Raw genomic sequence first — 25,367 nt, 5'->3', positions numbered from 1 at the left:
TAACTGCTGTCTCTTCCCGCTGCCAGCTGAAGTCAGTGCTGATGTGCTGTGCGTTACAGAGCGTACAAGGACTTCTGTCTGGGCTGTCATCGTAGTGCTGCCATAAATTTTTGGGGGCCTCTGCAGCATCAGGGGAAAACAATTTTTTTGTTGTTACTGAAATCCACATTGGTGAAAACGTTAAAAAAAAATGAGTACACCAAATTTTAGTGAGGGATTGACTCCTAAATGGAGCTAAAATTAACTTCGGTGAGTGTTTGGATTTCAAAAGTGTTAGATACCAAGGGTTAGTGATCCAGGGGAAAGGTGATTTGTCTGGGAATCTGACAAATTCTAGTCGTGTTCTGGGTAAAACCGAGGGGAGTGAAACAGAAAGAGGATGGGTTTGCTGATCTGCCATTTTTTTTTTTTTAGGATTTTATCTATCTATCTATCTATCTATCTATCTATTTATTTATTTAAAGCATGATTTGGGGCAGAGGGAGAGAGAATCTCAGGTAGACGCCCCGCTGAGCACAGAGCCTGACCTGGGGCTTGATCTCATGATCCTGAGCCGAAATCATGAGTCACACACTTAACCGACTGAGCCACCCAGGCACCCCCAATCTGCCATTTCTTTGCTGTGTGACCTTGTCCAGGCCACTTTTCTCATTAGTAAACTAGAGCTAATAAGAGCTATTGCTGAGTTGTTGTGATAATTAAACATTTATTATTCCACTACTAAAGGCTTTCCACAGGCTTCTTTCCTGGTATTTATGTCCCAGCAAGGTAGAATCCCTTGCTGTTTCTTTTCCCTTCTTGCCCTTCTTGCCTTTGGACATATCTTTTCTTGTATGGCTTTTTACCTGCCTGCTCAGAAAATTTTCCACCAAGTAAAACACACATGAATTCATAAACCTGGCAAATTTAGGTTAATATTAACTCTCCTGTTACTTAGATCTCAGCTATTTGATGTACCATTTTTAAGGAAACCTTTCCCTCTTCTCACTCCAGTCCAGAAGGTATTCTTTCTGTGATGTTCCGTAGCGCTCTTTGTCTCCCTTGCGAAACTGTGTTTTCTGGAGGCAGTGGCGGTCACGTGTGCTCTTGCGTTACCGCTGTGTAGCCTGTGCCACCTCCTTCCCTTCCCTGAAGTGATGTAGGGTCTGAACCTAAGCTACCTGCAAAACTCAGGACAACACCAAGAGGCACTGCATCCCGCCTGTCCCCAGTTGGTTTATAACCAGAAAAAAAAAAAAACAATTTACACATAATTGATGGTAAAACCGACTTCCTTTGGGGGTAAATTTGGCTTTCAGAGTCGTTGGAGCAGGGAGCCAAGTAAACCTGATTCTTGATGCATTGGTAGAGCTTCAGACCTTTGCTGTTTTTCATGTATAATAGTTATTTTTCTGCTTTGAGGAGAAAACCACTAGAAATTAAGAGTATGACTTCTGGCAGGAATCCAGTATCGCAATTGGGCCAAACAGTCCTAAGTCCTAATCCCATCGCAACCACTACTTTTTAGAAGAGGACCCCTTTAAGCAAAATATCGACTACCTTTGGGGATGATATAAACCTAAGGGGAACAGTAGTTTGAGACTCCTCAAATATCCTTGTATTACCACCCCCCTTATTTTCTTTAGGGCTGTTTAGACCTTGGAGGAGTGAGTGAGAAAGAGAGAGAGAGAGAGAGAGAGAGAGGGTGTGTGTGTGTGTGTGTGTGTTAGACAGGGACCTTTCACTCACATGAGCTAAATACATTCCATTGTGGCCACTGGTCTATTTGTCCTATACATCGCAAAGTGTGACCCCTCTGATGGGTCACTCGGAACTTATGATGGAGTGAGGGACAACATTTCCTACGTACAGAAGTAAAGACCAACCATGGCACTTTTAACCCTTTATCACTTTACAAGTCTGTCTGTCTCTGTTAGGCTGACTTCCTTGAGAGCAGGGACGGCCTGATTCATTTTACATCCTCAGTGGTCGGCACACATGTTTGCGTGTCACTCAGTACACAGTGGTTAGCTGTTTGTGGAACAAGGTAGTATGGTGCAGAAGAGGGAAAGCTTTCAAATTTGGCAGACCTCAGTCAGAGTGGGTCCAGCACTTGTTAGCTGGAGGACCTTCGACCAGGTTTTAACTTTTCTGAGCTTTAGTATCAGCTTTATTGTGAAGATAAAGATATTGTGCCCTGCACACTTCCTGGCACTGGAGGGCTATTATTTTTCCCCAAGTATTTATTTTGAAATACCTTCACAATTAGAAAAGAGTTGCCAGAACAACTAAAAAATAAAAATAAATAAAAAGCCCCCAGAATAGAAGAAAAACTCTCAAAGTACCTATATTCCTTTTACTCAGATTTCCCAGTTAATATTTTATTGTGTTTGCTCCATTGTCCACTTTCTCTCTCTTTTTTATTTTTTTATTTTTTATTTTATTTTATTTTTTTTAACTGAAGAAGGAATTTGTTTATTGAGGGTAAGGGTGCAAGCAATATAAAAATCAAAAGCTTACCTGACTTTTCTTTCTCTGCTTCTCAAATGGGGGTTGGATTTTATTTGTACATTTTCTGAGGGTCCCGATTTGCTCATGGAATCCTTTATACAGGGGGAAGCTGTGGGACAGATTCCTAGAGATCCTGCGGGAGAACTCTCATTGGGCGGGCGGGAGTGTTGCTCATGTTGCCTACTTCTTTCCCTTCTGCTTCATGTGTATTACAAAATAGTCATTGCATGTGATGGTGAGCCCAGCAATTAGCGAGAAGCAGCTCTGGAAGCCCACTTTGCCGTCTCGGCAGTGGTCCAGGTCCTTCATTATTTTGTCCATGGCCAGAGGGTCTTTTTGATTTTCCAGAAATCCAGGGAACTCCTTTTCCATGAGTACTCTCAGGTCCTCCTTTGTTAAGGAGCCTTTATCCCCAGCAAAGTTGTGAAACGTGAACATCATGGTTTCCATGGCGTGTTCCATTTGAGATGGCATTTTGGTGAGGTCTGTTGAAACCTTGGCCCGAGGCGCGGCTGGGACGCACGGCCAGTCTCTCTCTCTTTTTTAAAAGATTTTATTTATTGAGAGAGAGGGAGTGCAAGTGAGAGAGTGAGCACGAGTGGGGGAGAGGGGCAGAGGGAGAGGGAGAAGCAGACTCCCCACTGAGCAGGGGAGACAAAGGCAGACACTTAACCAACTGAGCCACCCAGGCGCCCCTGTCCACTCTTTATGTGTGTGTGTACATGCACACTCTTTATCGTTATTTTCTAAATTTTGAGAGCAAGCCACGGATCTGATATCCCTTCACTGGGAAACACTTCAGTGTGTATTCCCCCAGTAGGACTGTCTTACATAGCCTGGATCTGCTCTCCAGATGAGGAGAGCAGTATTGGTGCACTGTCACCATCCATCCACACAGCCAGTGAACATCTTGCCAGCTGTCCCGGTAATGTCTTTTCTCTGTTTTGGTCCAGGGTCCTCTCTAGGGATAGGTGTTACATTTAGTTGCATGTCTCCTCAGACTCCTTCAGTCTGGAACAGTTCTGAGTCTTCTTTGCCTTTCTTTCATGTCCTTGACATTTTGAAGTTCTAGATGTGGGTCCATCTGTTTCTTCGTGACAACTGTCGTATCATTTTTGTCAGGAATATGCTGTGCCCTTAGTGTATCACCTGGAGGCAAATGAGGTCTACCTGTCCCACTACCAGTGATGCTAACCTTGATCACTTGGTTAAGTTGGTGTTTGCCACGTCTCTTCAGATTAAATTCATCATTTTTCTGTTTGTTATTGATTATTATGTTGTGCAAAGATAGTCTGAGATTGTACCACTATCCTGTTGCTCACCAGACCTCTGCCTCACAGCCTTAGCATCCACAGACAACTCCTTCCTGGGATAGTTGCCAGATGGTGATTCTCTGTTTCTGTCAGTCTGTCTGTATTTATTAGTTGGCATTCCACTGTAAGGAAGAGTTTTCTTGGGGCGCCTGGGTGGCTCAGTTGTTAAGTGTCTGCCTTTGGCTCAGGTCATGATCCCAGCGCCCTGGGATCGAGCCCCTCATCGGGCTCCCTGCTCACCGGGAAGCCTGCTTCTCCCTCTCCCACTCTCCCTGCTTGTGTTCCCTCTCTCACTGTCTCTCTCTCTCTGTCAAATAAATAAATAAAATCTTTAAAAAAAAAAAAGTTTTCTCATTTACTTGTTTATTTCTGTCAGCAGAGATTCATGGATTCCTATTTTATTCAATAGGTTGTAATAGGTTGTAATTCTATATTCTGATCCTTAAGCTGTCCCCAGTTTAGCTAGTGGGACCTGCTTTATGCTGGCTCCTTTGTTCTGTTGGCTTGACCCCATCGTTCATGGGACATTTCTTGATTTGCTGGCACAAGATTTTCCAAGGTTATTTTGTTCTTTTCCTGCTCTAGCCCTGGAATCAGCCATTTCCAAGGAGCCCTGCTTCTTTTAAATGGAGGATAGTAATTAGAAACCAAAATCTGGGTGCTAAGGTGTACACATGCTGCTGGGGTGTCACTACCTCTAGGTTCTCTCAGCAGACAGAAAATACACGTATATATATGTACACATGCCATATATATGTACATCTGTGACTGTTTCTGTATTCCTAGGTGAATGTGCAAACATGCATGATGTTTGTGTGTGAGCATATATATATCTGTGTGTGTGTGTATATATATGTTATAGATTTTACATTGTAAAACCATGAGTTTTAGATCATAAAACTGGAATTCATTTGATAACTCCATCTTAAGTCCAGCCAACCTCTTTCCAGTTTTGTAAAATATTCTCAAGTAGGGAAAAACTTAGCTCCTTTTATCCTCAGCATCCTCAGCATATGTACTTACTTCATTTATTTACTTGGTGTAACCAATTTCCCAGCCACCCAGGTGCCCCATCTTATCTTTTCTTTTCTTTCTCTCTCTCTCTCTTCTCTCTCTTTCTCTCTCCCCTTCCTTCCTTCCTCCCTTCCTCCCTCCCTTCCTTCCTCCCTTCCTTCCTTCTTTCCTTCTTTCCTTCCTTCCTTCCTTCCTTCCTTCCTTCCTTCATGTGTATGGGCATGTGTCTTCATTTCTTTTGGGTAAATACCCACAAGTAGGGTTGCTGTCATATCTTAAGCATGTTTAAGAAACTGCCAAACTGTTTTCCAAAGTGGCTTACCATTTTTGCATTCCCATCAGCATTGAACGTATGAAGTAGTTCTAGTTGCTCCACATCCTTTCCATTATCTGGTATTGTCAATTAAAAAAAATGTTGAATCCTTCTCATAGGTATGTAATGGCATCTCTGTGGTTTTAAATATTATTTCCCTAGGGCACCTGGGTGGCTCAGTCGTTAAGCATCTGCCTTTGGCTCAGGTCATGATCCCAGGGTCCTGGGATCGAGCCCTGCACTGGGCTCCCTGCTCGGCGGGAAGCCTGCTTCTCCCTCTCCCATTCCCCCTGCTTGTGTTCCTGCTCTCGCTATGTCTTTCTCTGTCAAATAAAAAAATATATATATTATTTCCCTAAATATTAATGGTGTTGAGCATCTTTTCATTTGCGTATTTGCCATCCATATCTCTTTTTATTTATTTATTTTTTAAATAAATTTTTATTGTTATGTTAATCACCATACATTACATCATTAGTTTTTGCCATCCATATCTCTGATGGTGGGTCTGTTAAACCTTTTGCTCATTTTAAAAATTGGGTTGTTTGTTGTCTTTTTTTTTTTAAAGATTTTATTTATTTGAGAGAGAGAGAAAGAGAATGAGTGGGGGAGGGGCAGAGGGAGAGGAAGAGGCAGGCTCCCTGCAGAGCCAGGGGATCATGACCCAAGGCAAAGGCAGACGCTTAACTGACTGAGCCACCCAGGTGTCTTGGGTTGTTTGTTGTCTTAATGAGTTTTGAGAGTTCTTTATATACTCTTGTTTCTCATCCTTAATCAGTTACATGTTTGCAAATATTTTTTCCCATTCTGTCATTTTAAGTTATAAATATAGCTTCTTTATATAACTTTATAGTTATGTAGAAAGATTGGACTGGATTCTTTGGGGCTTTCCATATAGCCTTTATGCTGTGAATACCCAGGAGTAATCTTGGTAAGAGGATCAATCTAGGCTTGAGGGGAGTTGGAGATCCTGGAGGATACAGTGGACTTAATTGCCTCCTCCCAGTGACTGACTGAGGGTGCTTGTTGAGAAAAGAAAGGAAGGACTGATGGAAAAATACGAGGGGTGATGATGGTGGCTGGAGTCTTTGGTGGGAGAGTCCAATGTAGCCAGTTCCAGGGTGGGAGAATGGCTGCTAGAACTGTTCACAGTAGAAAGGTAAGGAGCATGAGAGGGGTCAGGGAGCTTTAACGTGGATTGTGTTGAAAGTGTTGCACCTAGGTGAGATCCAGCCAGGGGTTCATTTGGCAGAAAAGAGAGAGGCTTCGCAAGGGGATGTGACTTTCTGAAGATTATGGGGGTTGTGAAGTGGCAGAGCTGGGACTTAAATTCAGATCTTTGAGAACAGCTGTGAAGAAGGGCCTCAGCGCATGAGAGGGAGGGGGAAAAGCTAGAATTCTGACTAAGCTAGGGTGACCTGTTTTTGTTATTCTGCATGTCTTCTACATAATTTGTAAATACTCTTCTTGTATTTTCTCAATACTTAGTAAAATATAACAAAACTGGAATGACAGCAGAATTGGTGATTGGTAAGAGTTTGACTTTAAATCCAATTGGAATATATTTTGGGTTAAACAGAAAACACTAGAAATCAAATAGGAATGCATTTTTGGCACAGCAAGAATGTTTGGTTCTTTCTGACACCCAAAGGGAAAGGATACTAAAGACAATGAGAGATCATAGATCTGGCTTTTGCTGTTATAATTAGCTATGAAAATACTCTCAAGGTTAGGATTTACTGGAATTAGAATTGCCTTTGGATTAAAAGAGAATGGTGAAAGGAAATATCTGGAAAAACCTGATAATAATAGTTATTATTTTATTGGATTCCTGCTCTAATTCAGGCACTGTGTTAGGCTCCTTGCCATTACATTTTCCTGATCCTTCCATAACTTTGCAAAGTATTTGGTGATATTACATTCCTGTTTTATACATGCAGAAATTGAGATTCAGAGAAATTAAATAACCTGTCCAAAGTCATAACTGGGATTCATCCCTGGGCCTGTGTGGCACCAAAGCTTGGTGTTTTTTCACTATGTTGGGGCTAATCATGGTGTCCTGTGTAGACCAGCATTCTTCCCCAGTGGTTTCTTACCAGTTCACTACAAGATAGGTACAGAAACTGATTGTGAGCACTGAAACTTTTATAACAATTTGACAGAGTAATTTTATGAGTGTCAAATCCAATGATAACAAGTTTGGGCTTGTATTTTGTCTTTGTTTCTTAAAATTTCAGTTTTTTCTAGTAATTAATTTTATGGCGTTTTATAAAAGTACCATTCTATGATGGATTAGAACTTTACGAACAGAATTGCTGCAAGTCGTTCGTGCAGCCCTGCCGTGTACTGGGCCACGTCTCTGCTCTTGAGATGCTTGTGCATCAGTATACAGTATGCTGTCACACTGCGGTGGACTCCGAGTTCCGAATGGCGGGGGAGACAGGGTCAGAGAAAGGGAAAGAGGCAGTAGGGAGAGGTGAGAAGAATCTTTGGGAGGAGTCCCCAAACTGCCCTCAAGTGGTAGCAGTAAAGAAGGGTGAATCCCAGTTCTCTCCTAAGATGAGGAGGCACACTGTGCCTCCTTTGGTCAGATGTTATGTTTGGATTATGGTTGGCTTTTTGCTGAGTCCTCACTTGCTTTTTATTACACCCTGCAGTGATGCTGGTGTTCTAGAGGAGGACAAATATGGGAGACGGAATTTACAGAAATTAAGTTAACTGAAGGCAGAAATTCCAAAAATCGAAAACCTCCTTTTCTCTCCTCACAGCTACACACACATGAACCCGTACCTTGAAGTATTTTCCCTTTAAGGAAAAAACTGCAGTTCTTTGGCAGGGCCGAGAGTTTTGATTGGCCCTCTCTACTGCTGTTTGCCACGAAGAATCCTGACCAGTCCAGTTTTGTTTAGAGCTGGTTTGGGAGTCAGCCGAGCTGCCAGGTTCTCTGTACCTAATTTGAAATGTGCTAGTGTTCAGGGAGTGGTGGGCCAGGTTCCTGGGATGCACCTCCTGCAGTTCAGCTTTCCACGTTCCAGGAGGAAATGTGACCCTGCTGTTTCTGGAGTCCCATGTCAGAGACACTTACTTCTCTCTGAATGCCTTTGAAGTCCTGCCAGTTTAGGGAAGGGGGAGGTTCAACTCACCGAAGGGTTATGTTTTTCGGGAGCTTACCCAGAATGGGACACCATATGCAGTGGCGCAGGAAAAGGAGCCCACTCATCCTTCAGGTTAACTAGGATACGAGATTAAAGAAAGTGGTCTCAGTTTCATAGGACTGTTTTTCTCTCCACTCCCAGATCAGAAATGGCAAAACAGACTCTCTAAGAACTAGACCCCTGTTGGTGACCAATTTTAGTTATGAAGGAAACATCAGTCACCTTGACCTGCAATAAAGACAGGTATTGCATGGTCCGACCTCTTGCCTAAGACCTTACATGTGGTCTGCAGTAATGCCTGCCATTCTGGTTGTGGCTGAGGGCGTGGCTGAAGGCAAGGCAATGGACACAAAGCAGTTCTAATCCTGAACCTTTTACTTGCTCAGCTGGTTCTTAATCCCTGGGACCCAGCCTAGGGTCAAGAATTTGTCCCTGATTGCCATAGGTACAACTGTTGAGACAGGTTGCAGTGCTCTGGCGCTGGTGACCGCTGCAGCCTGGGGGGTGGTGTATGTACGTCTGCCCCTCACTCTGTGGGTAGAAACGTGTTGAGGGGCGCCTGGGTGGCTCAGTCGTTAAGCGTCTGCCTTTGGCTCAGGTCGTGATCCCAGGGTGCTGGGATCGAGCCCCATGTCAGGCTCCCTGCTCAGCGGGAAGCCTGCTTCTCCCTCTCCTGCTCCCTCTGTTTGTGTTCCCTCTCTCGCTGTTTCTGTCAAAAAATAAATAAAATCTTAAAAAAAAAAGTATCAAACATTTAATGAGCCCTGTGATAAGTTTAGGCAGTTTATAATGCCAGCCTTTAAATTTCATGGTGAAATAATTTTGATAATTTTCAGATTTATTAGAACCCTTTTAAGAGCTTAACAGACGCAGGAAGATAAGAGATAAGAGAATGAGGCCCACGGAGGAAGCAGCAGTCAGGGATCTCATAGTACTTTAAAATTACCACGTTGTTATCAAGTCCTGAACTAAAATTATATTTTAAGAGCTCTGTGTCTCTCCAGTAGATGATTCTTTTCCTGAAGATGGGTAGTTTCTAATTCTTTTTTTTTTTCTGTATTCCCCAGAGAATCCGGTCTTCTTGGTAGATTCAATAAATATTTGTTGAGATCAATTAAATAAATAAGAAGCTCCTAAGCACAAAGAACAGAGTTGTATTTCAGTGGTTTCTTTGTGAACTGAATTCTCCAGGTCTCTGTGCTATACTTCTCTGATTAGGTTGCTGGGCCCAGATAACTAGCCTGGTACTTGCCTTTAAACGTTTTATCCCCTGCCTTGGTTATGTTGTCGCTAAGTGATACGAACATAGGGCATGTGGCTTATAAAGGGTACTCAGCTGGGGGCACCTGGGTACCTCAGTCGTTAAGTGTCTGCCTTCGGCTCAGGTCATGATCTCAGGGTCCTGGGATCGAGCCCCAGATCAGGCTTGCTGTTCAGTGGGAAGCCTGCTTCTCCCTCTCCCACTCCCCCTGCTTGTGTTCCCTCTCTTGCTGTCTCTCTGTCAAATAAATAAATAAAATCTTTAAAAAAAAATAAAGTGTACTTAGCTGACAGGCTCTGCCCATTCTCCGCCACCACATACCTAACTCCTTTCCGTATGGTCTTTGGGAGCAGTAAGAAAATTCCTTTGAAGTGCTGATTCCTAGGTGAAGCTGGTGGCTAGTTGTGTATGCACTCTTTATTTTTGTGGAATTTGAGGAGGTAGTGGTGCTGGAAATAATCTTAGGGAGTCTGCTGTACCCCCACGTTTTGTCAGTGAAAAAACAGACTCAGAAAGGTGTTAAGTGGTTTATTCCTAGCCACATGGGTACTTCATGGCCATCAAGACTGGTCTCCTGGATCTTAGGTCTAGGCATTTACCATACTACCACAGAAGTCTTAAGTCTTGTGTTTTTTTTTGTTGTTTTTTTTTATAGAAAGCATCAGTAAAAATCGAATTTCTGCAGAAGCAAATACTGGCAATTTAGGAATGTGAGTGGAAAAAACATTTTCCCTTTTGAATGCTAGGAGAGCTATCCCAAAGTTTCTCTTTCTACTCTTTCTACTCTGATGTTACAAGATGAAAAAGTTTCATAAAGGATATGCTTCATTTAATGCAGAAAAAAGTAGGCCACTTTGCATTTCTAAAAATAACACTTAAAAAATCCCAAAATTGTGTAAAGAGGTATTTTAGTCACACAAATGCTGTAATTTTCTGGGGGTTCCTGGGCCCCAGGAGCATGCTAGCTCTCTGAATGCTTTATGTTCTTATAGGACTCTTGTTTGAGGTGACCCCAGAATGGGAGATGGAGAAATGTGCTCTGAAGGGTGATTTGGGGGGAAGGGATGAGAAAGTTGCAGGCGGGAAAGCTCAGCATAGTGGTTTTAGGGAGTTTTCATTTCATTTTATGTTTTTAAAGGGAAGGCCTGCTAGAAGCTTGGTCCTAACTGATTCCAGATGGGTCTGCTACAGTACAAAGGGTTTTCAGTGTGTTTGGGATAGGGCAGACCAAAAGGGCCCCCTGAGCACTTCCTGTGCAGCTCTGCAATTGTACTCACCTAATCAGAAACAGCCCTGCCTGCTGGAGCTCAAGGGCAGCCATCTTGGGTTCTCTTCGTGCCTGATTCTGTGAACTGCCCTTTCCTCCTGTCTGGTTTACCTCCGCATCCTATCCCCTTCCCTCTCTAATCTCTTCTCCATTTGTTTGCAGGGAACATTTTCTGTCTATATGTATGTATGTTCCTCCCTATTCCTTGTGGGATGGGAGCTGGGAGGAGGGGAGAAGAGGAAAGGGCGGGGGTGGGGGGAAGGGAGGAGGAGGGGAGAATGGCCAAATTAAAGGCAGATGCTGAAAGGCTTTTTTCCTGGACCCGGGAGATATTTGCTGGCAGTGGGTAATGGGAACATGAGAATGTGAAGCCGACTTGGAAAATGAAGCCACCATCCATCCATCCATCCGTTCATTCATTCTCTCTTTTTCCCCCCAATCCTGTACCCTTTCCAAAAGGTTCAGAATGTTCCAAGTGGGTGGTTTGTTTACATTATAAACTGAGTGTCACTGGCCCTTTCTGGTTGTTTGCCAAAGGGAGAGTTTGACGGTGATTTTAAATCCAGTAGAATAGAAAGGTATTTTGCACTCAGATCCCAGCATTGTTGCCACAGGATCATCCCTTCTGTGCTTTGATGTCTGCTTGAATTTGGCCGGCTTCTTAGCTATTGCTGAGGTGTTCTGCATAGGTTACAAGAGGATTTTTGGTGATGCTCTGCTGCAGGGACAGTCGTTCTTAGGGGCCTTCCAGACTCCACGTGGGATATATTTTATGAATAAATTTGACTATTTTGGTGCAGATGCCTGTTAGACTTGAAGGTATGCTTGGTGTTTGAATCTCATTTTTTTTGGATCTAGCTGATGGTTGCAGAATGTGGTCCCAGAGATTTATCTGGGTCTTTATAGTTTTTTTCTGATCCATTTGGCTGTTGTATCCATGTTGTTGCATAAATGTGAATTTATTCAGATAGAATATTGAAAAATACTACGTAGGCATAAAATTTCCAGCAGCGTAGGTTTGTTTTCCTGACCTGTCCATGCTTTCAGTGCCCCTTTTATTGTCATGTAAGTATGGTGATCACTTTTTTTCTTGAGTCAAATGTGTGGAATATATTGTCTGGTGAACAATTTTTGTGCTGTTTTCTAGATAGTGGGGTTGTCTGGGAGATATCGTTGGGAAATGGAAATACATGAATTTCTGGGATATTCTGATGTTAGTTGGAATGTCGGAGTGTTTAAAATTGGGATTTCTTAAGCTAGGTCACATAGTCACCCTTCTCATGAGTGACTCTTAGTAATATGGGATTGAAGCTAATGGAGAATTACCTGGTATTTTTTAACCGTCAGTGCTTGTAATAATGTTCTCAGTTTACCAGTAGGATCTTCCCTCTTACCTTTATTTTTTAAAATCCCCCTTTAGGCGTGAAGGAGAGAAGGCAGCTAAGGTGTGTTTGTTTGTCTTGGCTATTATTTGCCAAGTATCAGACTCCTGTTGCCTCACTTAGTACTTGGTGGCCTTAACTCCATTTGCAGAGGAGAAAACTGCTCTTGCCCAGTGTCACATAATCAGTAAGCGTCAGAGACCGCTTCAACCCATTATATTCTGGATCCAAAGGCAGTGTATGTTCTCTCGTGCTCCGAGTTATATCTAAGTCCTAAACTCTTCTCAGAAAAAAATTCTTTTCTAAGGGGAATGCAGTGATTAAAATTTTTTTAAGATCATTTAAAACTTATTTTTATTGTCATCTTCCTCCCTTTTTCAGCATGCTGACTTCATGCCTCTAATATATAAAAAGCTGATACTGGAGAAAGGAAGGAGGCGAACCATTTAATTACTGTTCATAGAGAGGCTTTGAGGTTCTGAAAGTTGCTTTTTTTTTTATTGAAAATTTTACTGGGATAATTGTAGATTCACATGCAATTGTACAAGAGCCACTTTTGAAATGGTAGAAAGGCAGAGGTTCTGATTTAGAGGCAGAGAAACACCTGTACTCATCTTCTGTGGCAGCATGGGGGGGATTGCATGAGGGGCTCTTGGGACTTCCGCTTTGCCTGGGCAGCTCTCTGCTGTCTTTGGGAGGCACAGGTGCTGTAAATACTGTCAGGTACTGTCAGTACTGTACTGAGAGAGGCCCTCAGTTGTAGTTTCTAGTTCGAGGAGGCCATACTGTGAAATCTTGATTGGCTTGAGCAGAGACAACATTCAGAATGAAGGGATGGATTGGAGATGGAGGCAATCTGAGAAATTGGAAGAGTGAGTTGGAATTGCTCAGGGTCAGTCTACCAAACATCTTTGGTTGGGATCACCAGGAAGACTCCTTTCATTGTTTGTTCCATTAGTTAGATGTCATCTTCTGAAGGAGGCTGTCTTTAACCTAAAGTGCGTTTACCTCAGTTTTCTTTAGTTTATCATGATTTGTAACTAGATGCTTACTTACTTGGTATAGTGTTTTTTGTCCACAATTTGTCCACAGACTTCATGAGGGCAGGGACTGTGTCAGTTTTTCACACTGTATACATGGTCCCTAGACTATGGGACCATAGCAAGTGTACACATCATAAAAGTTGGTTGAATGAATGAATACCATGGGAAATTATGGTTCTTGCTGAGGAGCTTAATTCTTAGCTTGTCAAGCCTTTACCTGTTATTTTGGGTCAGAGTACTGACTTTGAAAATTTTCTAGATAAAAGAGTTTTACTGTCATAGACTTCTTTTATCTCATGAACAAGGTAGTAAACTATTTTAGCTTGAGGTCATCCCTTAAGTTCTGTTAATGGATTCTTGCATTATTTCAGAAAATATGCTTAAGGCTTAGAAACACAGGCTATGAAGCATCTGGTCTACTTTGACCTCTAAAATGAGCAGACTTGTTCTTTTCCCTCCTGTTCTACATGTTTGGAAGAGTGGCATGATTCTATTTTGAGGCTTGTACAAAATGGGAGACTAAGGAAAACTCGATGACTTTGGTTTAAAAACTCTCTGCTCATCTGAATTGGTTTAATGACTATTCTTTTGTTTAACCCCTTCAACTTCTCATCCCAGAATTGAAATTCCTAAATTTACTTCTCATAAAAGGGTCATAATAATTTGATTCCTATCTCACTGAGACTCTTTCTTAAGTTTGGCTCTTCTGCTTCCTCTTCTTCTTTTTTTAAAGGTAACCTTTCTCTCCAAGACCAGGAAGAAAAAGGATAAGTAATTATGGGCAAGAAAATTGGAAAACATTTAAGGAAAAAATGTAAGGTTGTGTGGGTGTGTGAGAATATGTGTGTATACATATATATTTTTTCCCTTCTCTGCCCCACTCTTCTCTAGCTAGAATGAGATTTTTTTTTTAAATTTCAGGAAAAATTGCATAATTTCCAGATCTAGCTGTTTCTTTCAGTTAGTTGAGCCATAAAATACTGAATTTGTAGCTGTTATCTTATTAAGATCTTAGGTGTACTCTTCTGAAAATTGGTAATTGATGTGGTTTTTAGATATGTGTATTGAAGAAGCAGTAGCAGTAATAATATAATGCCTCTGCCCTGTTCTTCCTTACTGAAATAGAAATTTGCTTATTGGAATAGAAATTTGCTCATTTGTTTATATACACATACATGATGTGCTGGGAATTTCAAAAATATACATTTTATTATTTTATTATTATTATTTAAAGATTTTATTTATTTATTTGACAGAGAGATACACAAGCAGGGGGAGTGGGAGGGGGAGAAGGAGGCTTCCCGCTGAGCAGGACCCTGGGATCATGACCTGAGCCAAAGACAGACGCTTAAAGACTGAGCCACTCAGGTTCCCCAAAAATATACATTTTAGATGCTACTTTATTAAAGTTTCTTGAGGAAAACATACAAGAATATTTTCATGATACTTGAACTAGGACATAAATACTAACTATGAAGGAAAAAAAGATTGTCCACATTAAAATTAGGAATATGTATTCATTAAAAGACACCATTAAGAAAGTAGAAAGGCAAACCACAGAATTTAGGAAAAGATAATTTGCAATACAGTATCTAGCTGGTATCCAGAATATATACATAAATAACTCCTACAAATCAATATATAAAAGAAGTCCTGTAAGTCTTAGAACAACCCAGTAAAAAAATGGGCAAAAGATTTGAATAGATACTTCACAAAAGGTGATCTCCAAATGCCCAAAAAGTAGTCAACATCATTAATCATCAGAGTAAAGCAAATAACCACAGTGAGATCCTACTACACTAACTCCAGAATGGCTAAAATGAAAAAGGTGGACATCACCAAGCGTTAGTGAGGTTGTTCAGCATCAGGAACACTCATGTACTGCTAGTGGGAAGGTAAATTGATACAAGTTTGGAAAACTGGCCTTTGGCAGTATCTGCCAAAGTGTGCCCAATAATCAGCAGTTTTACTCCGGTATACACCCAACAGAAATGTGTACATATGTGGCACCAAAAGACATGGATAAGAATGTACATAGCAGCTTTTTTAGTAGTAGCCCCAAGCTGGATAATACAAATGCCTTTCAGTATTACTGAAATGTTTTTCAATAAATGATGTGTATTTATACACTGGAATACTCTACAGTGATGACAATAGATGGAACTGTTGCTCTATTCAACAAATGGATCAGTTTCACAAATATAATGTGGAGTGTAAGAAACCAGCACAAAAGAATATATAATGTGTATTTGATTCCATTTATATAAAGTTCAGAAACAGGCGGAATTAATTTATGGTGTTAATTAAAGTCATTGTGGGCTGATAAGAGTGACTTTGGACATGCATGAGCTGGACTTCTAGAGTGCTGATAGTGTTAGCATTCTATTTTTTTTTTTTTTTTTTTTTGCCTAGATGCTTGTTATATGGGTGGGTTCACTTTGAGGAAATTCATTGTCCATTGCCCATTTCTGTGTATATATGGTCACTTCAGTAAGAAGTTTGCTTAAAAATCAGATTCTACTTTTGTGCAGTGATTGCTGCAGCTGATAGATAGCTTTTCCCCTCATGCATGTACTAATCCTTTGCCTGTCAAAGCTGGTGGAGTGTGGGTGTGTACATACATTTATGTGTTCATATGTTAGAGCCATTGTATGGGCATGAAGATGCTTCTTTTACTCACCTAAGTTTCCTTGTCACATATTCAGCACACTAAGTTTCAAACATCAGTGGGAAAGGAAAACTGGTGAATAAACTGCACCAATGAGTTTTCAGACCAGTTCTCTGAGAAGAATGAGGAAACTTTGCCTCAGAGGGCAGCAAATTTGGATTTTGCTCTGTAGACAGAAGAACCTCTCCATTAAAGGTTCTCAGCTACTAAAGGCTTCATTTTCAGAAGGATGCACCTCATTTGGACCTTTCTTTTTTCAAATTGAGAATTAGTTGATATATAACATTATATTAGCTTCAAGTGGACAACATATTGATTCAATACATATTGTGAAATGATCACCGCAGTAAGTCTGCTTAACATCCATCACCATACATAGTTAAACATTTTTTTTTTCTTGTGATGGGAACTTTTAAGATCTACTTTCTTAGCAGGGTGCCTGGCTGGCTCAGTTGGTGGAGCATGCGACTCTTGATCTTGGGGTTGTGAGTTCGAGCCCCATGATGGGCATAAAGTTTACTTAATATAAAAATAAAAATAAAAAATAAACTTTAAAAAAACCTACTCTTAACAATTTTCAAATATATAGTATAGGATTATTAAATGTTGTCCCCATGCTGTACATTACATCTTCATGTCTTATTTATTTTATAACTGGAAGTTTGTGCCTTTGGACCACTTTTGCCCATTTTGCCCACTCCCCATACCCCACTTCTGGTAACCACCAGTCTGTTTTCTGTGTCTATCAGTTTGCTTCTCCCCTGCCTCCCTTCCGGTTTCACATGTAAGTGAGATCATATGGTATTTGTCTTTCTCTGTCTTATTTCGCTTAGCCTAATGCCCTCAAGGTCCATTCATGTTGTTGAAAACAGCAGGATTTCCTTCTTTTTATGGCTGAATAATATTCCATTGTGTGTGTGTGTGTGTGTATGTGTATATATATATGTATATATATATACACACATTTTCTTTACTCACCTATCAATGGGTACTTAGATTGTGTCTTTGTCTTGGCTATTACAAATAGTGCTGCAGTGAACATGGGGGTGCAGGCATCTTTTTGAATCCATGTTTTTGTTTTCTTCAGATTAATACACAGAAGTAGAATTGCTGGATCATATGTTAGTTCAATTTTTAATTTTTTGAGGAACCTCCATACTGTTTCCCATAGCAGCTGAACGAATTTAGATTCCTACCAACAGTGCACTAGGGTTCCGTTTTCTCCACATTCTCACTAGCACTTGTTATTTCTTATCTTTTTGATAATAGCCATTGTAGCAGATGTGAGGTGGTATCTCATTGTAGTTTTGATTTACATTTTCCTGATGATTAGCAATGTTGAGCACCTTTTCATGTACCTGTCATCTGTATTTCTTCTTTGAAAAAACGTCTGTTCACATCCTCTGCACATTTTCTAATTGGATTGTCTGTTATTTTGCTTTTGAGTTGTAGGAGTTCTCTATATATTTTGGATACTTACCCCTTATCTGATAAATGACTTGCAGATATTTTCTCCCATCCTGTAGGTTGCCATTTCATTTTGTTGGTGATTTCCTTTGGTATGCAGAAGCTTTTTATTAACCTTTATTTTTATCATGGAAACTATAAAGAGAAGAAATCTCCACATGGAAATCCCCTCCCCCAAAAAGGAAGTCTAACTCCAAGTAAGGCATTTTAGGAAAATCCAACCTGGATGAGGTAGAAAATCTAAAGATGTTGCCTTGCCTTCTCTCAACTGGACCATATCTCTTAAATCTTAACCTGGCTTTAGCAAAATACTTAAAAATACTTGAAAGTTCTCCTAAGTTTGCTATGTTGTCTTATGATCATACCTTTGTAAATCTTTGCTCCCCCTGGAAGGCTCTCATCTGCTTCATTTACCTAAGTGAACTCCTGGAGCTCATTCTTCGGGACACCTTCTAGAGTTAGCCATTTCCTCTTCTGTACTCTAACTGTACCTATATACACCTCTGCCGCATCACATGTTACACTGAAGTCTGTTTACTTGTCCTCCAGTGCTAGCCTTTCAAGACTATCAACTGGCATGTGGTAGGTATACAGTAAATATTAAAAGAAAAGATGAACAATTGGACACGTTTTCTGAAAGACAATAGTTACTTTCTAAAGAATAAAAGCCAATTATAATATTTGACATCAGTAGATATATGTTTAAAAATTTTTTTCAGAAGAAGTGTTACTTTGCATTAACGTCTTTTTTTAATTTTTTTTTATTTTATTTTTTTAAAGAACATTAATGCTAATTGTCAGAGTATCTTTTTTTTATTATTTATTTATTCATGAGAGTCAGAGAGAGAGAGAGAGGCAGAGGCAGAGGGAGAAGAAGGCTCCCCGCAGGGAGCCCGATGCGGGACTCGGTCCCAGGACCCTGGGATCATGACCCGAGCCGAAGGCAGACGCTTAACCATCTGAGCCACCCAGGCGCCCCACGTCTTTTTTTTAAAGCTTTTATTTATTTGAGAGAGTGAGAAGGCGAGAGAGAGAGAGAGTGTACATGAGAGGGGGAAGGGTCAGAGGGAGAAGCAGACTCCCTGCTGAGCAGGGAGCCCGATGTGGGACTCGATCCCGGGACTCCAGGATCATGACCCAAGCCGAAGGCAGTCGCTTAACCGACTGAGCCACCCAGGCGCCCCCTTTGCATTAACTTCGTAAAACCAGGGGTGTATATTTACAACAGGGTGCATATTGTGGCAGTAGGAGAGAGTGATGCTAACTGGTTCACGTGGGTAACAGACACATGACCTTGGCCTCTTTTAGCGTGGTTCTCTAATCAGCTGATTTAATTTTAGTGGAATCCCTGGAGAAATACTTTGAAATGCTCTGGTTCTATATGCAGAACTTAGATATCATAAATCTAATGTATAGATCCTGACTGCATTAGGGTTTATGGATTAAAACCAGCAGCATTAGGACATTATGACTAGACCAGTGTAGGTATTATGAGAGTGATGATTTTGTTCATCTCAAATATTATAAAATTAAATTCCAGAATATGTTATCTGAAGTTTTGTCATTTTACTTCAGCATGTAATTTCTCAAGCCAGTTTTAATTTAAAAAGATCTGCGTAGAATCATTGCCATTTGTCCAGAAGTTTAGAATAATAGGATTAGAATAATAAATTAATAAGTATTGAGCTCCTGCTTAGGGTTTAATACTTTTGGGAATATGTGAAAAGTATAATTTTGATCTTAATGTCAAGCAACATATTGATGATACATTTTATTGATGACTTAAGAAAACACAGATACAAAATGATTTTTAAATGTTCCTTTCCAACCCCAACTGTCTATAAATAGGAGGCCAAGTAGAAAAAGCAGAGGCTTCGGACTGCAGCAGATCTGGGTTAGAATATTGGCTTTTTAAAAAATTAAAGAATGTGTTATATAACCTTGGTCATGCTGACATCCCTGGAACTCTTGTTTCCCTGTTTGCAAAATGAGGTAAGAAGGTATACCACTTGCAGTTGTTCGGTTTTATTCTGAGAATGAATGACAAGCCCTGTAAAACTTCCCCGACACGTCATAAGGGCAGCTAATGCTCGCATGAACGAAATGAGCAGGTAAATAGAGCTGTGTTTGCAGTGGCCCACTTAGCCCAGGCCATTGTGGGTGGATTTCATAACGATAACTAGCATGAACCAAGCTCAGTAATGGATTTGATGGGCATCTTGGACACTGTGCTGCATCTTCCCATTGTAGCATAAGGTGATTGACCTTCTGTTTGATTTTAAGAGTGTAAAAAGGTCTATCTGAGGAGGGCTCATCATAGCCTGTGGAACAATCTGACCTCAGGAAGGTGTACACAGCAAGAGTTTCACACACAGGTGGCTTGTTAGGAGTCCAGAAGGGGTGAGAGAGGAAAGCACAGATCTCAAGGATGGGCTACTCCCTCTCCTTCTCCTTCCCCTGGAATGTGAGTTTCATTTTATTAGCAAATATTACATCCTTTGCTGTTTTCCACAGCAGTTTTGTAAAGCCTATTCTGGATGCCTGTCTGTTAACTGGTGGGCATTTTGACTTTGCTAAATGTTCCAAATTGTTTAAATTCTGTTCTGGGTAAATGACTATTTCTTATTATACAAAATCATTTTCTTTTCCTGTCTGTTTTTTCACTGCAGAATTGGTACCCTGGAGCTGAGTCTTTGCCCTGCAAACCAAAAATATAATTTTCCTGGGTGTGTCTTATTTTAATCCACTCCCTTTCATACTACAAGGCTCTGACCTGCTTGGAGCCTTTCCTACTTGGTTACAATTGGTGCTTTGTCCTTTGGAGTCATACAGGACATAGGCACTGGGTTGATTCCATGTTGAGCTATCAAATATGGCTCTGAGAAAAACTTACTTTCCTAGAATGGGCAGTGGGCAGCTGAGCTGGAAAATGAAGCCCTGGCTCCTATTTAGCCATCATTTAGGGAGAGTGAGCAGCAAGTTCAAAATCAGAGTTAGAACTAAGCAGAGAACAAGTAGGGCTAGCTCTCAAATTGAGTACCAGTCACACATCGGCTGGTATATGAGGTGACTACAGCTGGATTTTACCAGAAGTAGACACTGTTGGGGGAAATGTCTGTGGTTCAAGAAATAACCCATATTTTGTGGCATATATATGCTCGTGAAAGGATCATTTTCTAGAAGTTCATGTTCTTCCTCTGGGGCTTATTAATTTCTGTTAATATCCACAGGAATTTCACTACTAATGATGTCAGCTTACTCTCTATTTATTCCGTCCCTTTGGCCCAGGGACTTAAACTACTTTACATTAATTTTGTCAGTAATTCTTACAACATCCCTGTGTGGGAGCTGCTTTTAGATGAGGGATGTGAGAACTCACTCCAGTTTCCATAGCAGGTCAGTCCCTGGGATGGGAAGTTGGACTCAGGATTTGTGATTCCAGGCTTAGTGTGTTTCCCCTGGTGGAGGGAATAATACCCAGCAAATAGCAAGAGAATTCAGTTGTAAGAGTTGAGAGATTTCTGCCTTTAGGCATGGAGTTCCCAGTCCTTGGCTCAGGATAGAAGGAAGCAGAAGTCTGATGATCAGCACATGAAGTGTCCCAACTATTTTTTTGACTGGTGCATACTTTTATTTTTGTTCTCTTTTTTTCCCCTCTCTCCTGGGAGGAGAGGTGGGTGTAAGAATTTTCTTTACGTACTAACCTTATATGTGGGTCAGTCCAGCTGTTTTGATGCTTAGCAGATATTGCCATTGGGCTTTTGGGTTGGGGGCAAGGAGGTGAAGCAGCCACTTCAGGGTGGGGTTGAGAGGAGGGTGAAATGCAGGAAGGACGATGGTTCTCTGTATTTTCTTAGTCATAGGACTCTGAATCCCAAGTAGCTAAATTTAGCTCAGGTTCCTGTTGAAAGCATCATTTTTTGGGGGGGCGGGTGGTGGGGGGAAACGGAAAACCTTTTTGTGTATCCTGCTCCATGAAGCCAATAGGGAAGCAGGAGGAGGTGAGGTTGCCATGGAGATGGTAGCTGTGTGCAAGGGGAGAGCAGCAGGGTTTAGAATTCCAGGAAGGAAGAGAGAGTGATGTCATCAGATTCCATGGACCAGCCCAGGAACCCCTGTGAGGTTGGTGGGGAGTTGGGTGTGCGTGGGGGGTGGTGGAGTGGGAGTTTGTGCAGGGGAATTGTGACTTCAGTAAGGTGTGGGGAGTCCAGTTCAAGCAGAGAGGTTGGTTGTGTGGAATTGTGCTGATCTGCATTAATGCCTGCTTTTTAAAAATCTGTAAATCATTCTGAATTTGCAGAATATTTTCTTTGTTGAAAAAGGATGTATTCGTTTAATGAAGGAGCTAATCTAGATATAGAAATAATATCTTCTTATAGTTCTATTCCCTGTAGTATTTGTGTGTGCCTTTATTCCTTGTATGTGAGGGTATTTGTGCACACATTTTGAATATGTAGTTGCCTTTGTATGATGCCTTTTATGGTGCTGCATGCAGCTAAATGCTTCATTAATGCCTGATTATCGTATTTATTTTTCTGTGGTTGGGAGTGTATAAATAAATGCACTTTTTATGTAAAAAAAGAAACCTGAAAGAGAATCAAAATAGTTGCTTTTGCAGCAGAAAGGAAAACTGCATGCTCCAAGACAGTCATTCTGAACATATGCTGTGTGTTCGTCTTGCTAGTGAAGGACAAATGTGTTTCTTTTGGAATGACTGAGAGGCTCTCTCTTCAAAAAAAAAAAAAAAAAAATATATATATATATATATATATATATAACAGAGTCTGTGCATCCAAATGAGTACTGCCCTTCAAAATAGTTGCTTTGGCTGTGGTGATACAGACATTGCACAAAACATAAAGAACTCTCATTTGGAATCAGCTACAGAGATGAGAGATAAGGAAAACATTTTCAATACCTAATTTTACCTGATTTTTTAATTAAAATACCTTGTTGATCTGAGGCTAGGTTTCTGTGAATTCGCTTTTCCTGATTTTGGGTTGTCAGAAAATCAAATCGATGTGCAAATGACAAGCTTTTATCCCTGTTAAAGATATTTCATGTCACAGATGGAGGTTCTGAAGGTATTTTCAGTTGCAGATAAAGAGCTCTCTTAGGTTGTTTCGTTTAGCAGTGGCAATGTTTCGAATGATGGCAGCATCTGAGGAATAAGAGCAAAACCTTCCTAGGGCGACATCTTTTGAGGTGACCCATTTGGATTTATTTGTTCAAGAGTGTCTGTTGATATTACCATTGGGTAATGTGGGAAGCAGCATTATGTGGTGTGTGTGAGAGCATAGACTCTTTGGAATCAGATTGGCTAAGTCTTGAACAAACCCTGTTCTGCTACTCCCTGACTGACCTTGGACAAGTGACAAGTGACAGTCCCAGGGTGTGTTGGTTTCCTCATGCATAAGCACCTCATGGTGCTTCACAGTAAATAAGCTAATGTGTAGAGCACTTAGACATTTGCTGTGTAAAGTAAGCATCATGCTTACTTTAGTTATTATCATTAATAATTATACATTTCTTTGAGTTACAAAATTATGAGGTAGAAGGTCCCATACACCACTGAATCTAGAAGCGAGAGGAAGGGGCGGCTTTAAATGATTCCCAGATGATTCTTCTGATGATCAACCAGGTTTGGGGCCACTGAGCATAATCTATTTTGAGAATGGTCCAAACACCAGAAGCTTCATCATTTCCTGGCAGCTTGGTAGAAATGCAGAATCTCAGGTGCCCCCCACCCAAACCCACCAAATCAGAATCTGCATTTTTAACAAGATAACCCCACGGTGACCTGTATGCACATTAAAATATAAGAAACATTGCTTTTCTTCTATCAATGGGAGTAATTGGATGATAACTACGTGTTAGAGGTGAATTATCTTTCATTTATTCCCGTTGGCAGAAGAGAAACAGTCTAGCTAAGCTGTTGTGTAGATGAGTATGCACTTTACCTCCCCTGCTGCTTGGCCTAGGGGTGAATGCTTTTCTGGACTGAGTTACTGTGTGCCATGTAATGGAAGAGCAGAATTATAATTGTGGCTCTGGCTCTACCATTAACTAGCTCTTTGGCCTTGGTCCAGTCATTTAACCCCTCTGCTGTCTCAGCCTCTTCACCTGGTAATGGAAGTAATCCCTAGACCATGAAATAATGTGATAAAGTATCTAGCACATTATAGTGCCTGCATGCATTAGTGCCTTCCCCTGCCCCTTCAACCTTCCAGTAATCTGTCTGGATGTAGTTCTGTCCCCTCAGAAAGGGCCACCAGTCATGACCTAATACCATCCTCCCTGTGTAGGTTCCTTGCCTCTTGCCCATCTCCCAACTATCTCGAGCATCGAATTGTACTACAGAAAACTGTATGGATAGTTTTCTCTGCTACTTTTTTCTATGAGGGGCCTTTTACTTAATGGAGACTGTTATCCAAGAGGGCTGGAAGAAGAACTATAGGAGTTGAGTAGTTGAGCTTGTATAGGAGTCAAGGTGTGATGAGATCTGAGAGAAGCAGCTCTTTTATGAATTTTTAATAGTTGACCATATGTTTAAAACAATTGTTTGTATTTTTTAAAAAATGGTATTGGGGGCGCCTGGGGGGCTCCGTCATTTAAGTGTCCAACTCTTGATCTCTGCTCGGGTCTTGATCTCCACTCAAGTCTTGATCTCCGCTCAAGTCTTGATCTCAGGGTCATGAGTTCAAGCTCCACACCCAGCATGGAGGGTACTTAAAAAAAAATGGAATAGAAAAAAGTCCGTAAATTCAGATGGTTTCACTTGAGGTCTTATTAAATCAGTTCCAAGCAAGAATTAACATGGCAGTTATCAGAAGATCATTGAATTGACAAGTAATGAGCATTATTTTTTTCTGATCAGGAAATTAATACAGTAAGAGGAAGTTCAAAGACTTGCTCTGGGGACACCAGAAATAGATGGCAGAGAGCTTAAGTCAGAGGATCGGCAGTAGTGGCCAGTAGGGCATTGGAAGCAACAGCAGGAGCAGGAGATAGGTCCATTTCACTCAGTCATCCAGGTGTTAGGGGACTGAGGGATACGGCAGAAATGTGAACTCAAAGCATGTAATAAAAATTGTTACAATAGCTGTCCTCTGTAGGGTAGGTACACTCCTAGGTGCTTTGTATACATTAGGCTTAATCCTTTTTTTTTTTTTTTAAGATTTTATTTATTTATTTGAGAGAGAGAGAGAATGAGAGCACGAGAGGGAAGAGGGTCAGAGGGAGAAGCAGACTCCCCGCTGAGCAGGGATCCCGATGTGGGACTCAATCCTGGGACTCCAGGATCATGACCTGAGCCAAAGGCAGTCGCTTAACCAACTGAGCCACCCAGGCGCCCCGTTAGGCTTAATCTTAACGTCCCTGCAATGTATAGGCATGGTACAGATTAGAAGGGTTGAGTAACTTGCCTCGGTCACTCTGCTAATAAGCAGCAGAGCTGCTTTGACATTATGTTGAATAGCAGTGTGAGTGATGAGACTGTTACAAAAGCTAAGTTGAAATAGCCAATGTACACCAGTTAAATAAAATTTATTTTGTTTATATTGACCTTTTTAGTGAAGGTGTTAATTTAAATTAAGACTATGATATTCAACATGTTTGCCTATCGTAGAGGGATTTTTTGAATGTTGCAGAATTATCCTTTTGGAATATATTTCCTTTATACTCTGAGGCTAATTAAGAGCCATCTTTTTTTAAATGCCAAAGCTTGTGAAGTCTTCAGTTCATGGAAACACCAGTTTGAATTAAATATCACAATATAAACTAATTTGTTAGTGGTTATCAATTGGCATATTTAACCATAGCAAGTATTTGCATAATCATGGCTATTATTTCATTCTGATCCAAATGCAGATAATTATCAATGATTGCATAAAGTGAATTTCATATTCTTAGATAGCTTTCTAATTAGTTGAAAGAATCCCATACTTGCAGTTGGAACACTTGTGTTCCGTGCCCCTTTTTTGTTGTTTACTGCC

General features: G+C 40.9%; 1 protein-coding gene and 1 pseudogene across 3 annotated transcripts in view; one reads left to right on the top strand and one right to left on the bottom strand.

Annotated features, from left to right (window-relative positions):
* Positions 1–25,367, top strand: part of RBFOX2 (RNA binding fox-1 homolog 2) — a 280,863-nt gene that overhangs the window by 42,408 nt on the left and 213,088 nt on the right. The window lies entirely within an intron of this gene.
* On the bottom strand, positions 2,449–3,004 carry LOC114197522 (protein S100-A10 pseudogene; annotated as a pseudogene).

This window comes from Eumetopias jubatus, unplaced genomic scaffold, assembly GCF_037043125.1.
Source record: "Eumetopias jubatus isolate StellerSeaLion01/CBP00866 unplaced genomic scaffold, mEumJub1_p1.0 scaffold_8, whole genome shotgun sequence".
NCBI lineage: Eukaryota > Metazoa > Chordata > Mammalia > Carnivora > Otariidae > Eumetopias > Eumetopias jubatus.
Note: the sequence above shows the minus strand (reverse complement) of the source record. Positions and strands in the feature narration are given on the sequence as shown.